This window comes from Miniopterus natalensis, chromosome X (genome assembly GCF_054644295.1).
Source record: "Miniopterus natalensis isolate mMinNat1 chromosome X, mMinNat1.hap1, whole genome shotgun sequence".
Taxonomy (NCBI): Eukaryota; Metazoa; Chordata; class Mammalia; order Chiroptera; family Miniopteridae; genus Miniopterus; species Miniopterus natalensis.
This window is the reverse complement of record NC_142103.1, coordinates 4956695-4971939: the sequence shown is the minus strand read 5'-3', so window position 1 is coordinate 4971939 and position 15245 is coordinate 4956695. Positions and strand designations below refer to the sequence as shown.

At 41.6% G+C, this 15245-nt stretch overlaps 1 protein-coding gene across 1 annotated transcript in view; it reads right to left on the bottom strand.

The window, feature by feature from the left end:
- The window catches only part of FGF13 (fibroblast growth factor 13), a 420448-nt gene that overhangs the window by 183975 nt on the left and 221228 nt on the right, over nucleotides 1–15245 (bottom strand). The window lies entirely within an intron of this gene.

Sequence of the window (15245 nt, the reverse complement as noted above, 5' to 3'; positions counted from 1 at the left end):
TGCAGAGCTGAGGTTCAAATCCAGGTGTTCATGCTTCCAGAACCTATACTCTTGCTCACTATACCATATATCATATTAGTTTGTATATCTGTGGTAGGTAGAATAAGGGCCCCTCAAAGATATGCACATCCTAATCACTGGAACCTGTAAATATGTTACCTTAAGGTTGCAACTGTTATAATTAAGGTTGCTAATCAGCTGACCTTTGGATGAAGGAGATTGCTTTGTATTAGCCAGGTAAGACCAAGGCAATTGTGAGCTCTTAAAATCAAAAGGAGGCATAAGAGTGGGTCAGAGAGATGAAAAAGAAGAAGAGGCAGGGCCAATTAAAAGTGTGAGAAGACTCAACTTGCTGTAGCTGGCTTTGAAGACGGGAGGAGGAGGCCATGAGCCAACAAATACACATAGCCTCTAGAAGCTGGAAACAGCCCTCAGTTGACAGCAAGGAAACAAGGATCTCCAGCCTATCAGGAATTGAATTCTGCTAACAACCAAAATAAGCAAGGAAACAGATCCTCCTCTAGAACCTCCAGAAAGGAATGTGGCCAGGCCAATACCTTAGTTTTGTCCTAGTGAAATGTGTCTGACTTCTCACCTACAGAACTGTAAGATAATAATTTGTGTTTGTTTAAGCCTCAGTGAGAAGGTGACGTTGGAGCAGAAGCCTGAAGGAAGAGCAGAATGGAATAAACCACGGAGGTCTTTAGAAGAGTGGGCCCAGTAAAGGAATCAAACATGCAAATATCCAGAGGTAGTATGACTTTTTTTTTTTAGTAAATGAAGGAGGCCAATGTGGCTGGAACTGCGAGACTGAGAGGGAGAGTGGTAGGAGGTGAGGTCAGAAAAGTAACAGGAAGCCTGCTCGTGTGGGCCACTGAAATAACTCTGGCTTTAATTCTGAGTGGTGGAGAGCCATCAAATGGTTTCAGGCAAAAGAGCGATGTGATCTGGCTTATGTGATCAGAAGTTCATATGTGCTGCTATGAGCAGACTTCAGGGCACAAGGGTAGAAGCACAGAGACTAGTAAGGAAGCTACTGCTATAGTCCAGACAACAAATGATAGTAGTTAGTACTGTGGAAAGAAGTGGCTGGATTTTGGGTACATACTCTAGGGATATAGACTTTTATAACAGAAGTTGTGTCTAACAATATGCAACATCTATTTAATATAGATTGCATTTGATAATGGTTATCCATGGAATATACACTTCTCAGAGGGAAAATACTTCCTGTGAGTTAGCTAATTCTACTCTTTAGGCACAGGAGGAGAGAAATCTCACATTTAACTCTCCCTTGCAGTCTCATTATACTAAATGCATCTATATAGAATATGATTAAGCAGGTACCCAGCAAACATTAACATTGCATGAGAACATTAATGGCAGTGATGTAGCCGATGATAGGCAGTTTGCAAAACAACATTCTTGAGAAATTGATTCTCTTGAGCTTTGTTTCCATTCAATAGGTCTAATTTCCTTCTATCGTTATGTCAAAGAGACCACCAAACAAATCTAACACTTCATGTGCTAGAGGAGAGGAATGACAGGGAAACCACCTTAGAGCTGAGGTGCGCGGCCTCGTAGCCCAGCCTACGAGCCTACCCCTAACTATATGTGTCACCCAATCTGTGTGAGCCCAGATTCCTCAAATGGAGCGGAGCAGATGATCGCTACAGCCGTTCCCGATACTTAATTTGTAGGGGAGAGTGGGTGTTCTTCCCTATCCTTTATATTTTCTTCACTATGAAGCTAACTAGCATAACACTGCTGGCTTCTCTTTGCCCCAACATTCACTATTTTCTGGATGGGGTACTAATGAGGTTTTAAAAGAGAAAATAGCATTTGTAGCCTAGCCCCTTCCTTTTCTCTTTCTCCTTGGGAGCCAGCTTACCACAAAAAGCATGTATTCTGCTCTTCTCCTCTATGCCTTAAGTTTTGCAGGTGGATGCCCTGTGCCAGGGCAGGATAGGAGAGTTCCAGAGATTCCTATGACTGAGTGGATACATCTGTCTAATTATGTGGTTCATTATTAGAATGTCCACCTTTTCAAAGATCAAAGTCTCATCTCCTAGTATCAGCTTTATTAAGAATAAAGGTGATATTTTGTTGTTCATACACCTTTCTATTTTGACTTGTTTCTTATTTGTTCACAACCTGGACAGAGAGAGAAAGGGAGTATTGTTCCCCCACCAATATTCTCAATATTTATGAATGTTCAGAATCATGGTTTCAGGTAACTAGAAAAGTCCTAAAACTTTTATAGACTGTCAAACTCTACTGGCCAGTTTGGCTCATGGCAGATACTAGAGAAACTAGCAGTCATTTTTCATGGCCAAGATCATATCAGGGGACCTGCAATCAGAGGCCAGCATAAATAGGAGGCATAATTAGGAAAAGGAGACATAGAAGGGAGGGGAGACACGAGGGCCAATTTGCTCCTTCACAGATGGAAGGAGCAGGCTGCCACATTCATTTAAAAACCTTCTGCTGTCATACAAATTGTTACCTATTGATAATGTTCTTGTAATCCCACAGGAATCTCAGTAGGAAGTCCAATTTCAAAGCAGCAAGAAGGGGACGGACAGTGATAATTCAGGCCGCACATGGGAACAGGGACATTAATGCGAGCGGGATATGCAGCTGCGAACCCTTCCTCCTGCATTGCACTGAAGCGAAGCGTCCACACTGGGAGGGAGCACAAGACTCCAAAATATGAACTCCTTGTCTTTTCTAATGGTCCCTGCAGTTCGTCCCCTCTGACAGGCCTCCGATATTTGCATTAATTAAACTCAGCCCGAGAAACCTGGTCATTTGAGGAAATTGAAACCTGCCACTCTTACAAGCTGAGGGAGTAGAATGGAATCTTTTCCCAGGTCTCGTATTAAAGATGGCCTTTTCCTTTCTCCTTAATGGAGAGTTAAGCGGAGTTCAAGACTACATGCAAGAAAGCCAGGGCAAAATGTTCTAAAGAAGTGCTCTCCCAGTTAAGCATTTAATTGCTGAGTGGTAGACAAGATACCTTTAGAATTCCTATGAAATGCAGAAATATCATCATCAGTAACCTTTTAGAGTTGTATAGAGAGCAGTTCCTTCCTCTTTCCTTTGCCAATGCCTTTGTGTAACACTTGTTTAACTGACAACTTCTGAGAAACAAGGTTAATGTGAGATATTCTCAGAGGCTTCAGACATCACCCTTGAGTCAGTCCCTAGTTGGCAAAAAGATCCTCAGGTTAAGGTATGGGAACCTTGACAAAATGTTTTGGGCTGAGATCAGGGTGGGTGACAATCACATTTAGGAAGCTGCAATGATTATGGCCTGACTCACATGCTACTTTGGGGTTGTCAACCTTTTGCTGCAGACCAATTCTTTATATTTCCTTCTGGCCTGCAGGGGACTTTGGGAATCCCTTACCAGGTTTCTGTTGACCAAAAAAGAACACAGTGTTCTCTTCGATACCCATATTTAAGGTGGTTGCAATGAATGGAGGCGGTGGTGGAGGCAAGAAGAAGCAGTAGGCATGCCTAGCCGGGGTTCTCTGGCAAACAAAGGCCTCCTGACTCTGCCCCTGGCTTCATCTCTCCTTCCTTGCAGGGGAGCAAGTGCAGCTCGCTTCTCTTCTTCTGGAAGTTCCCAGGAGGCACAGCCTAAAATGCTGTAACCAGACTTATAATGTGCTCCTACAATAGCTGTGGGAAACAGCCTGAGCAAAGTCCCTCATCCCCAACTCAGGAAAAGCAGGAACTAAATGAGTCATGATGATTGGATTTGCCCCAAGTGTCAGGGAAAAGGGAGTGTATTTACTGAAAAGCACTGTAATGATTATTTTACATATGAACCTGACTGGGCCATAGGGTGCCCAAATATTTGGTCAAACATTTCAATCCATATACTGAATGAAGCAGATTGCCCTCCCTAATATGAATGGGCCTCACCCAACCAGTTGAAGGACTGAATAGAACAAAAAGGCTGACCTTCCCATAAGCAAGGGGAATCTCCTTCTGCCTGATGGCCTTCGAACTGAATCATCAGTTTTTTTCCTAATTTTGAACTCAAATGAAACATTGGCTATTTTTGGGTCTTAAGCCTGCTTGCCTTTGGACTAGAACTATATCATCAGTTCTCCTTGTTCTCAGGTTTTAACACTTAGACTGGAACTAATCTGTTAGCTCTCCTGGGTGTGTCTGGTGTGTTGACTTACCCTGCAAATCTTGGGACTTGCTAGCTTCCATAATCATGTAAGCCATTTTCAGATGTAAGTAAAGTCCAGCTCAGTTGATTTTAAGTTAATCAAAAGGAGACTAATCTGGGTGGGCCCAGCTTAATCAGGTGAAAGCATTAACAGAGAAAGATTCACCTGCTGGCCTTGAAGAAATAAGCTACCTTGTGAGAAGTCCTGGGAGAGGGCCATGTGTCAAGGAACACTGGGCAGTCTCTAGAAGCTAAAATTGGCCCCCAGCTGACAGCCAGCAAGAAAATTGGGACATTGGTCGTACAGCCACAAGCAAGTGAACTCTGTGAAAAGTCACATGAGTTTAGAAGAAGATCCTGATGTCTACAAAGGAATACAGCCCAGCCAACATCTTGATTATGGCCTTGTAAGATCCTTAACACAGTAGCCAGCCATGCCATGCCCTCCAAACATTCATTGGCAGGGACTTTATTAGCCACAAATGTGCTGTTGTTTTGAGGCTTTAATTCTTAAGATTGAAGAAGCAGGCTGTGGTGATGGACAAGAGTAATTAGGATGAATCTCTCTGTGTATTCTGTAAAAATTACCACGATAAAGGAAACAGTTATCTCAATATTTAGCATTAGTCACCTCAGAAAGATTACAACAAAAGAAAATTTCTAAACAGAACCTGAGTAGACTGAAATATCAGTAATATTTCTTCCATTTGAAGTAAAGTCATTCTCAATATGAAATATAAAAGCCTCCTTTTGAGTAGTTTTCTATTCTTAGGAGAGTCTCATTTGTGGTCATCTTTATTTTCTGTTTCAAAGGTAATGATTATTTAAAAACAATCATTTTAAATAACATAACTATTTTTGAAGGAAAATATTTTCTCTTCACAATAGTTTTTGTAGTAAAATTTGTCAAATAACAATTGCCATTTTAACCATGTTTAAAAAGTGCAATTCAGCGGCATTGATTATATTCATCATGTTATGCAACCATTACCACTATCTATTTCTAAAAATTCATCACCATAAACAGAAACTCTATAACTATTAAGTGATAACTCCACATTCTCCTCTTTACCCATCTCCTGGCAACCTCTAATCTACTTTCTGTTTCTTTGAATTTGCCTAAGTGAATCACACAGTATTTGTTTTTTGGTGTCTGGCTTATTCACTTAACATGTTTTCAGGGTTCATCCATGTTATAGCAGATGTCAGAATTTACATTTTTGTATTATACCACATTTCATTTATTCATTCATCTGTCAACGGACACTTGGGTTGTTTCCAACTTTTGGCTACTGTGAATAATGCTGCACTAAACATGGGGGGCCAGTGGGTGGGTGAAGGGATTAAGAAGTACAAATTGGTAGTCACAAAAGAGTCATGAGGATGTAAAATACAGCATAGGAAATACAGTCAATAATATTGCGATAACTATGCATGGCGCCAGGTGGATACTAGACTTATCAGAGGAATCACTTTGTAAAGTATATAAATATGTAACCACTGTGCTGTTTAATATTGAATGTCCACCGTAATTGAAATGTAAATAAATAAAATAAAGAAGCATGAGGTCTCCAATTTTGTTCATTTTGCATATTGATCCTGAACTCTGCAACTTCCCTCAATTAGTTTATTAGCTCTAGTAGCAAAATAAATGAGCAAACAAAATAGAAACAAACTCATAGATACAGAGAGCTGACTATTGGTTGTCAGAGGGGAGGGGGCTGTAATATCATGTCACCTATGAAGAGGTAGTTTTACATCTCCCTTCCCAATTTGGATGCCTTTTATCTCTTTTTCTTGCTTAGTTGCTCTGGCTAGAACTTGCAGTACAATACTGAATAGCAGTAGGAAAAGTATCTTTGTTTTGTTTCTGATCTTAAGGAGAAAGCTTTCAACTTTTCACCACTGAGTATGATTTTAGCTGTAGGTTTTTCATAAATGCCCTCTATCATGTTGAGGAAATTACTTTCTATTCTGAGGTTTCTGAGGTTTGCTGTTTTTTAAATCCTGAAAGGGTACTGAATTCTCTCAAGTGCCTTTTCTTTATCAATTAGGAGGAGCTTTTTTTTTTTCTTCCATTTTGTTAATGCGATACATTTTATAGATTGATTTTCTTATGTTGAGCCACCTTTGCATTACTGCGATAAATATCACTTGGTTACTATGTGTAATCTTTTTAATGGGTTGTTCAATTTGGTTTGCTAATGTTTTATTTAGGATTTTGTATCTGTATTCATAAGGGATACAGAAATATAAATTATTTTATTGACATCTTCATCTGTCTTTGGTATCAGGGTAATGTAGGCCTCCTAGAGTGAGTTAGGAAATGTTCTCTCTTCTATTTTGAGCTCTGATTTAAGCTCTTTCTTCTTTTTTAATGTAGCCATTTACAGTTATAAATTTTCATTTGAGCACTACCTATTCTGCATTCCATAAGTTTGGGTATATTATGTTTCTATTTTCATTATTCTCTAAGTATTTTCTAATTTCTCTTGTGATTTCTCATGTGACTACTGGTTGTCAAGAATGGATTGTTTAATTTCCACATATTTGTGAATTTTCCAGCGTTCCTTCTATTATTGATTTCTACTTTTATTTCCTTGTGGTTAGAGAAGACACTTTGGATTATTCCAATCTTTACAAAATGATTGACTTATTTCATTGTTGTTGTTGTTTTAAATCCTCACGTAAGGATATTTTTCCATTGCTTTTCAGAGAGAGTGGAAGGGAGAGAGAGAGAGAGACATCAGTGTGAGAGAGACCCGTCAATCGGTCTCCTCTCACATGTACCCCCACCCGCACCGGGATCCAGCCTGCAACTGAGGTATGTGCCCTCGACCGGAACCCGGGGCCCTGAAGTCCGAGGGCCGATGCTCTAACCACTGAGCCAAACTGGGGAGGACTGATTGACTTGTTTTGTAACTTAACATATGGTCTAATTGGAGAATATTCCATGTGCTGTTGGTGGTGAATTTTTCTATATAAGCCTGTTAGGTCTAGTTGGTATGCAGAGTTATTCTATACAATAATCCTTTTAAGAGGACAAGTTTGGGATCAAGTGAGTTTCATGTTGAAATCAAGTTATTTTCTAAAAAACTAACTCTCCTCCCTCCCCTTACCTCAAAGGAACTCCAAATTCTTCACAAACAACCAGGAAAACCTTTAGCTCCCCACTAGGTAATGTGTTATATCAAGAGAAGCATGGCATGATTTTACAGCTCAGGAAACGCAAGTCACACGACGTCATCTGGTGGTTAGTCTCAGGTCTCAAGCTGTAGGACACATGAATGGTGCTAGTTCCAGAATAGAGGCATCTGATACCTAGGCCTGAAATTGGTACACCAGGCCCCATGTAATTCTCAAACTTCTTTTAATAGCAGAACCCTTTTTTCGAACAAACTCTTTCATGGAATCCCAATACAGGCAAAGCTCGGAGACACTGTGAATTTGGTTCCAGACCACTGCAATAAAGCGAGTGCTGGCAAACCCTTGGAGACACTGCAGGTCCAGTTCCAGATCACTATAGTGAAGTGGGTCGTGATCACTTTGCTTTGTGAAGGGTCTTGCCTTCAGTTTGTAAAAAATGCAACACCCGCAAAGTGCAATAAAAAGAGATATGTCTGTACATAAACTAATTTTAGGAGTGGGTACAGGAGCCCTGCAGGCTCTCCTCATGCCCTTGATCACAGGCTTTGAGACTGGGAGAAACATTGCAGAGGCCTGCTGCCAGGCAACATTTCTATTCTCTAGGACAGAGGCAGCCACCCCTTGTAACTGCAGCTCCAAGTCGAGCACAGAGCTGATGTGATGGGAAGAAGAAACCTGGACACATGGCTCTGTCAAGACACAGCCCAAGCAAATCTCAGTGTTGTCATCTTCAGCATCAGCTGCCAGGCTGGCATTGGGTTTCAACGAAGAGGTTTTCTAATGTAGTATCAATACTTATCACACTTTCACTTATCTGTGCACCAGGCAAATAAAATCAGCCTAGTGCAAACATTTTCTCTTTAACACAAAATTCTTAGAGACGGCAAAAGTAAGTCCTTGTGGTTAGTAATTAAAGCCACCTTCATATCTATCAGCAAGAATTTGTATTTAGCCATATCTTCAGCCAATGTATGCATGGGGGGAGGGAGGTATGGAGGGCCAGAGAGCAGTACATGTGATTCCACCTCATGAAAGTTTCATTCACAACCATAAGGTAAGCTCGTCTCCCAACAGATATACCAAGGCCTGCACTTAGAAGAGCAAGCACAGCTACTAGAAGGAAGATCGATCTTGTCAAGGGGACAGAAGAAATACCAACAGGGACTAGTCTCACAACTTGTTATCACCAAAATGTTGATTAAACAAAAACAATGAGCTCAGTTAGTCCAGCTGTGGGGAATGGAAAAGCAGAAACCATCCATTCATTCCACAATTTTTACTGAGAAGCCTAGAAGAGCCAGCCACTGTTCTAAAGTGAAAATGCCACAGGAATCAGAGGAATATGAGGTTATGAGAAACACAGAAGTCAGAGAATCATCTGGTAAGTCTCATAACCTACCAGGATGCAAAAGGTCCATATGTCTGATGGTGATGGAAGAGCCAGAGGGGACAGCCAATGACAAGGAAAAGTTGCATGAGGCAGGGAGCTCCAAGTTCTCATCCTGCCTCTGCCCCCCGCCCTTTGCTGTGGAACCTAGAGCAGGTTAGTTCCTGTCTGGGTCCCAGTTTCTTTCTCTGTGAAATAAGACAGTTGTGACAGATGAAGGATCCCTCACAATTCATAGGAGTAGAGCCTGAAAAGCAAGCATTAAACTGGGTCAGTATCCTAGTGTGGACAAGATACGCTCCAACCTTTCTCCCATTGGTCAAGATCAATACTGCAACGTAATTCTGTGCTCTCTTTGCTCTGGGGTGATTATCCTAGATGAAATTTGTCAATGATCAGCGTCATTTCTATTGAATGCCATCAAAATGTTTTGATGCAATAAGTGAAAAACACTAAATGTTATCATTCAGTGGTAACAACAGATACAAAAGAGATCAATACCCAAAGCCATGTGTTACTAGTAGAATAGTAACCAACTCAATGTGTTTGGCATTTCACTTTAAGAAGTGCTTTCCCATATCATCCCTCATTTTGATTGCTACAGTGAAGGAAGCTGAGGCTCCAGGAGTTATATGCTTAGGTTTACACAGAAAATACATGACAGAATTTGAAACACAACCAGGTCTCTGATTCTAAATTCAGTATCTAACACAGATATATTTCTTACGTTCAACAAATTCATTAGCATATCCATTTATTCAGCACTTACTATGTGCCAAATCTATGCTAGACTCTCGGGCCTACAAAAGGGAGCAAACCAATGAATATTTACATGAAGTTAATATATGAATGAATCGGCCTTGGCTGGTTTGGCTCAGTGGTTAGAGCATCGGCTGGTGGGCCAATGGGTCACTGGATCAATTCTCAGTCAAGGGCATGTACCTCGGTTGCAGTTCCAACCCGGGCCTCAGTCAGGGCTAGTGCAGGAGGCAACCAATCGATGTGTCTCTCTCACACTGAAGTTTCTCTCTGTCTCTCTGTCTTCTAGAGGGTATGTTAATGTGATAATATAGACTTTCATTCCATGGGGCACTGTACACCATGTACAACCTGAAAACCTTTTGAGTTAGGGCAGACTTAGAAACAACCCTGGGAAGGAAAACACCATTAGACGATTATTCAATTAAGGACTGTCAACATTGCCTCTTGAGAGCAAATTATTCCAAACAACTCTTTTTCTTTTTTGAATTTAAATAGAACAGCAGCAACAACAAAAAGAGATGAGGGGGGGGTCCCCCCAAACAGGCTGAGGAACTATACTTCCAGAGGAAAACACAAAGATTTAATCAGCACCTCCACATACTTAGATGCTGGAGAAGAGAGTAGGGCTTTTCCTCATTAAATTAAAAGGCAACAAACCTTTAATTTTTCCCATGTTTTGGCAAGAAAATTCTAAGTAGCTGTGCCCCATGGGTTTAGCTTGAATCTAAATACCAGCGGGTGTATGTAAGACCAATGTATGAATGCTGTCATTTAGAGGTATGTACATTACTCAGCATTTGGGGTAGGAGGAGGTGGTAGAAGCCTTCTTTAGCCAGGTGCCCTACAGGAGCTGCCCAAGCCTAGGTGGGTGCTTTACAAAGGGTGTGTTGACCAGGCCAGGCTTACTCTCTACAATTGGATGGAACATAGTGACCTCCTACCAGGCGCCCTGGCATTTACATAGGGGTGTGATAGAATCCTCTCACACACCCAGCTTTACCACAGGGTTTGTGGTAACTCAGCTTCAGACACAGCATGAATCAATTTAACATGAAAGTTTCAGGCCTATGCCTTGTGCCCTGGCCAAGCCAGTCACCAATGACTGCCTTTGGGCATAAGGAAAATGAAGTGAGAAAGTAGAGATGACTCCATGTGAGTTGGTCCCACTACTGGAAACACAGGTCATACAGCATCTGAAAAAGTCCATCAAATCCCCAAGCTATCAAATTCCAGAGGATTGTCCTATCTTAGGTATGACCAGCCACAAAGACAGCCCATTAAGGCCCTGCTGAGCAAGATCCCCAGAAAGCTTTCTAGGAGACCCAGAAGAGGGGTTCAATCAATATTTGTAATTGAATTGCTTCCTTTTGGCCATATTTATAATAATGGCAAGAGAGGCTCAGATAAGGGGGGACTGCTGTCCTGGGAGAAAACAAAGATTTGGCTTGGATATATGAAGATGCACTGGCATCCCCACACCAGGAGGGAGTCAAACACATTAATAAGTTCAATGACAAAAAATACATTGCTGCCGTTCATAACACATTTCTCTGGAAGGGTATAGCAGAGAGACCTGGAGATTAGCTCTGACTGCCCCTCCTAGCTTTGTGATCTTGGGCGAGTCAGTTAAGTATTTGAATCTTTATTGCTTCATCTGCAAAATGGGGTCAATTACACCCCCTCTGCCTACTTCACAGGGTACTATTAAGATGTGAGACAGGGCAATTCACACCATCAGGACTATTCTAGATGAATATGTTGGGGGAAGAGGGAGCAGGGCAATGGGGCTTGAAAACATGGAATCAGGCTAAAGCTGGACTCCAGCTGAGCCCACTGCCTTGCTTGGTTGGCTCCTTCCCTGCCCTCTCCTGCTTGCTCCCGTTCTCCACCAAAGAATCCCTGTTTCAGGTTCTGCTTCTAGGGAACAGAAACTGAAACAACCAGCTTTCAGCAACACAATTTTAAGAAACTAATATGCTCTATTTCTCTCCTTGAGAGTTGACTTTAGCTTATATTTTATTGAACCAGATACCGGGGATGGTGAGATAGGCCATTTATGCCAGTCTCCACTATCTTCCCTTGCCTTAAGGAGCCAGGAAAGATATTTTCGAGCTAGATGGCACTAGAGGTTCCACTGTTGACACCTGTGACTATCTACTTCTGGCCCTCAGCAGAGGAGAACATTTTAACTAGGGTCTTGATAGTATTGTGTTACAGTAAGCCCTAAGAATCCCAAAGTATCTTATGCAGTGTGAGCTGCCCTGGTCTTAGAAGTGGCTCTGTGAAAGGGGAATCAAATGTCCTTAGGACCATGAGAAAATCCTGTGTCAAAAGTGGGTAGTAGAGAAGCCCAGACTTGGAGAGGCCCTCAGTAACTCCGCTTTGCTCATTCATAGCCCATGCAAGGGAAAAGGCTGTAAACTGGAGCTTACTCACACCAATTGCTAAAGTTCAGATTTATAACCAAACATTTGTTACCCAAAACATTTGTTCTTTAAACCTCTCCCTGACAACAAAGGCAGTTTGCCCACACTAGTGAGAAGTGGAGGAAAGGCAAATTGATCACTTGTTATTTTTGAGATGGTTTCAGATTTGCCAGCCACAGCTTATTTCCCCTTCCGAAGGTAGAGAACAGGAATAAGAAGCTGTAGTTGAACAAAAGGTGTGTAAAACACTGACATTTCTCAGGAAATAATGAATACTATATTCACTCACAAACAATTGCAAGATTGCAGGAAGGAAGTCAATATGTATTGATTATGAGTCCAAGTAACTAAAATAAGGCATCTAAAGGGAATCTCCTGTGGATTCACTTACCAATGAAAAAACAAATCAATCACGGTAACACAATACCATCAAGACCTTAGTTTAAAATGACCACATTTAGAAAGACAGCCACTAGTGTCAACAGTGGAACCTCTAGTGCCATCTGGCTCACAGATATCTTTCCTGGCTCCTTAAAGGGGAAAGTAGTGGAGACTGGCATAAATGGCCTATCTCACCATCCCCGGTATCTGGTTCAATAAAATATAACCTAAAGTCGACTCTCAAGGAGAGAAATAGAGCATATTAGTTTCTTAAAATTGTGTTGCTGAAAGCTGGTTGTTTCAGTTTCTGTTCCCTAGAAGCAGAACCTGAAACAGGGATTCTTTGGTGGAGAACGGGAGCAAGCAGGAGAGGGCAGGGAGGGAGCCAACCAAGCAAGGCAGTGGGCTCAGCTGGAGTCCAGCTTTAGCCTGATTCCATGTTTTCAAGCCCCATTGCCCTGCTCTCTCTTCCCCCAACATATTCATCTAGAATAGTCCTGATGGCGTGATTCTGGCTTTAACATGATCCCATGAGGACCTGTGGGGCACAAACTGCACCACAGGGTTGGTCCCACCTTAAGGCAAAGGGGTTGAACTAGTTATTCCCCCAGCAATGAAAAGGGAAAACCTCTTTGGCAAGAGGGATCTTGTTACAGAGGAAGGGCGACTGTTACAGAGGAAGGGCGACTGTTACAGAGGAAGGGGCGACTACAATGACCCTTAGCAACCAACACTCTCAGCAGCTAAGGGACAGGTACACACGACTGGTAAAGAGAATGTGGGCAAGGCACCAAACAGTGTCCAATAGCTGAATATCAACTAGATACCTTGCAAATAAAACTTCCTACTGTGGGCCTGCAACTCTCAACCTCATCTCCTACTATTCTGTCCCTTGTTCACTCTACTCCAGCTGCACTGGTCTCCTGGCTGGTCCTTGAACATGCTTTCATCTCAAGGTGTCTGCACTTGCTGCTCCCTCCGCCTGGAGCTCTTTGTGCAGATAATTTGTATTACTTCCTTCCTTAATCCTTCAGGTCATTATTCAGAAGTCATCTTCACAATCTGGCCTTGTGTAGCCACCCCCCACTCCCACAGACACACACTCCAGTGCCCCCGTTTATCTTCCTTGCTTTATTTTTCTCCACACTACTTATCAACATGTGACATAAAAAATGTTTTATTTATGTTTATTGCCCCTCCTTTCCCTCATGAATGTCAGTTCCAACAGGGCAAAAATATTTTTTCTTTATTTTTAAACGTCTTTATTGATTTCAGAGAGAGGAAGGGAGAGGAGAGAGAGAGAGAAACATCAGTGATGAGAGAGTCATTGATCGGCTGCCTCTGGCGTGCCCCGCACTGGGGATCTAGGCCACAACCCGGGCCTGTGCCCTGACTGGGAATCAAACCGTGATCTCCTGGATCCTAGGTAAGTGCTCAACTGCTGAGCCACACCGGCCAGGCAAGATTTTTTTTTCTTTACTGCTATATCTTTAATGCCTGGCTCATTACATATTCATTGAATAAGTAAGTAAATAACTCCTTAATTTCAATGCTCTCACCTAAGCTTTAGCCAACTGGGCTATATTTCCAATGTTCACATCTTCACCTCTATTTCATCCACACCATTTCCAGTACATTAGGTTCACTTTAAAAAACAAAACAAACAAAAAATACCCACACACGTACAGCCCTGGCTGGGTGGCTCAGTTGGTTGGAGCGTCACCCACACGCCAAAAGGCTATGGGTTCAATTCCCAGTCAGGGCACATGCCTAGGTTGTGGATTTGATCTCTGGTTGGGGCATGTATGGGAGGCAACCAATCGATGCTTCTCTCACATTGATGTTTCTCTCCCTCTCCCTCTTGCTCTCTCTCCCCATTCCTCTTTCTCTAAAAGTCAATAGAAAACATATCCTTGGTGAGGATTTAAAAAAATAAAATAAAATAAAATAAACAAACAAACAAAAAACACAGTGATGGTCTTGTTTATTCCCACTACATAGTTTCAGATGTTCACCAAACCAATTATAGTCATTGGATCTACATGGGTTATGAGTCATGTTTGTTTTGAAAGTGAAAATGCTTAAAGCTACCCATCCTGCCAGTCATGAGGGACAAGACACTACAAGAAAGAGTCTAGTGACACTTCCCAAGTAGGCAAATAAAATCCAAGTGCAGTGAAGGTGTATTGTACATCCTAAAAGGGACCAAACCCCCCCCTCTCACCCCAATAAATAGTATCTGAACAGAAATTCAGTAGCTTCTATCAAATGAAGCTATTTATATATGCTACTTATTTTAGGAAACCTAGAAAATAATATGGGCTACTTTTTTATATTCCTTCTATAATGTATGATACAGTGTGTATGAACACAATCAATACTTATTAGGTTTTTGGATCTGGAATAAAAAGAAATCTTAGTGCATCACTTTACACCTGCATACACAGAACACAGTTTGAAAATTCAAGTGTTTTACTAATTGGTTCATTTCAGCGGTTGACACAAAAACAGAATTGCAAATTGTGATAAGCTTCCCAAAATTTGGGTATGCTTTCACCCAGCAAAAGTGCCCCAAAATGCCTTCTAAACCTTTACTAGCTTCATGACCTTGGGCTCTCTCAGTCTTAGATCCCCTCAACTATAAAATGGGAAAAACCTTATTGGGGTTGTGAAATCCTATGAGATCATGAATGTAAAAGGACTTTGTAAAGCAAGATACACAATAAGGTTTGAGGTACATCTGACATGCCAGCAGGCTTCTAAAATTCAGCTTGTATATATATGTTTCATAGCTTAAATTATTTGGAAAAAAACAGCAACAACAAAACACTAGGAGGATAGAAAGGCCTCAGAAGTTATGGCACAATGGTAGAAAAGCAGAATTCAATAGGCACTTGATATCTGAAATTAGCAGACAGGGTCAATCTGCTCTTCTAAGTCCAATCTTGTGCTT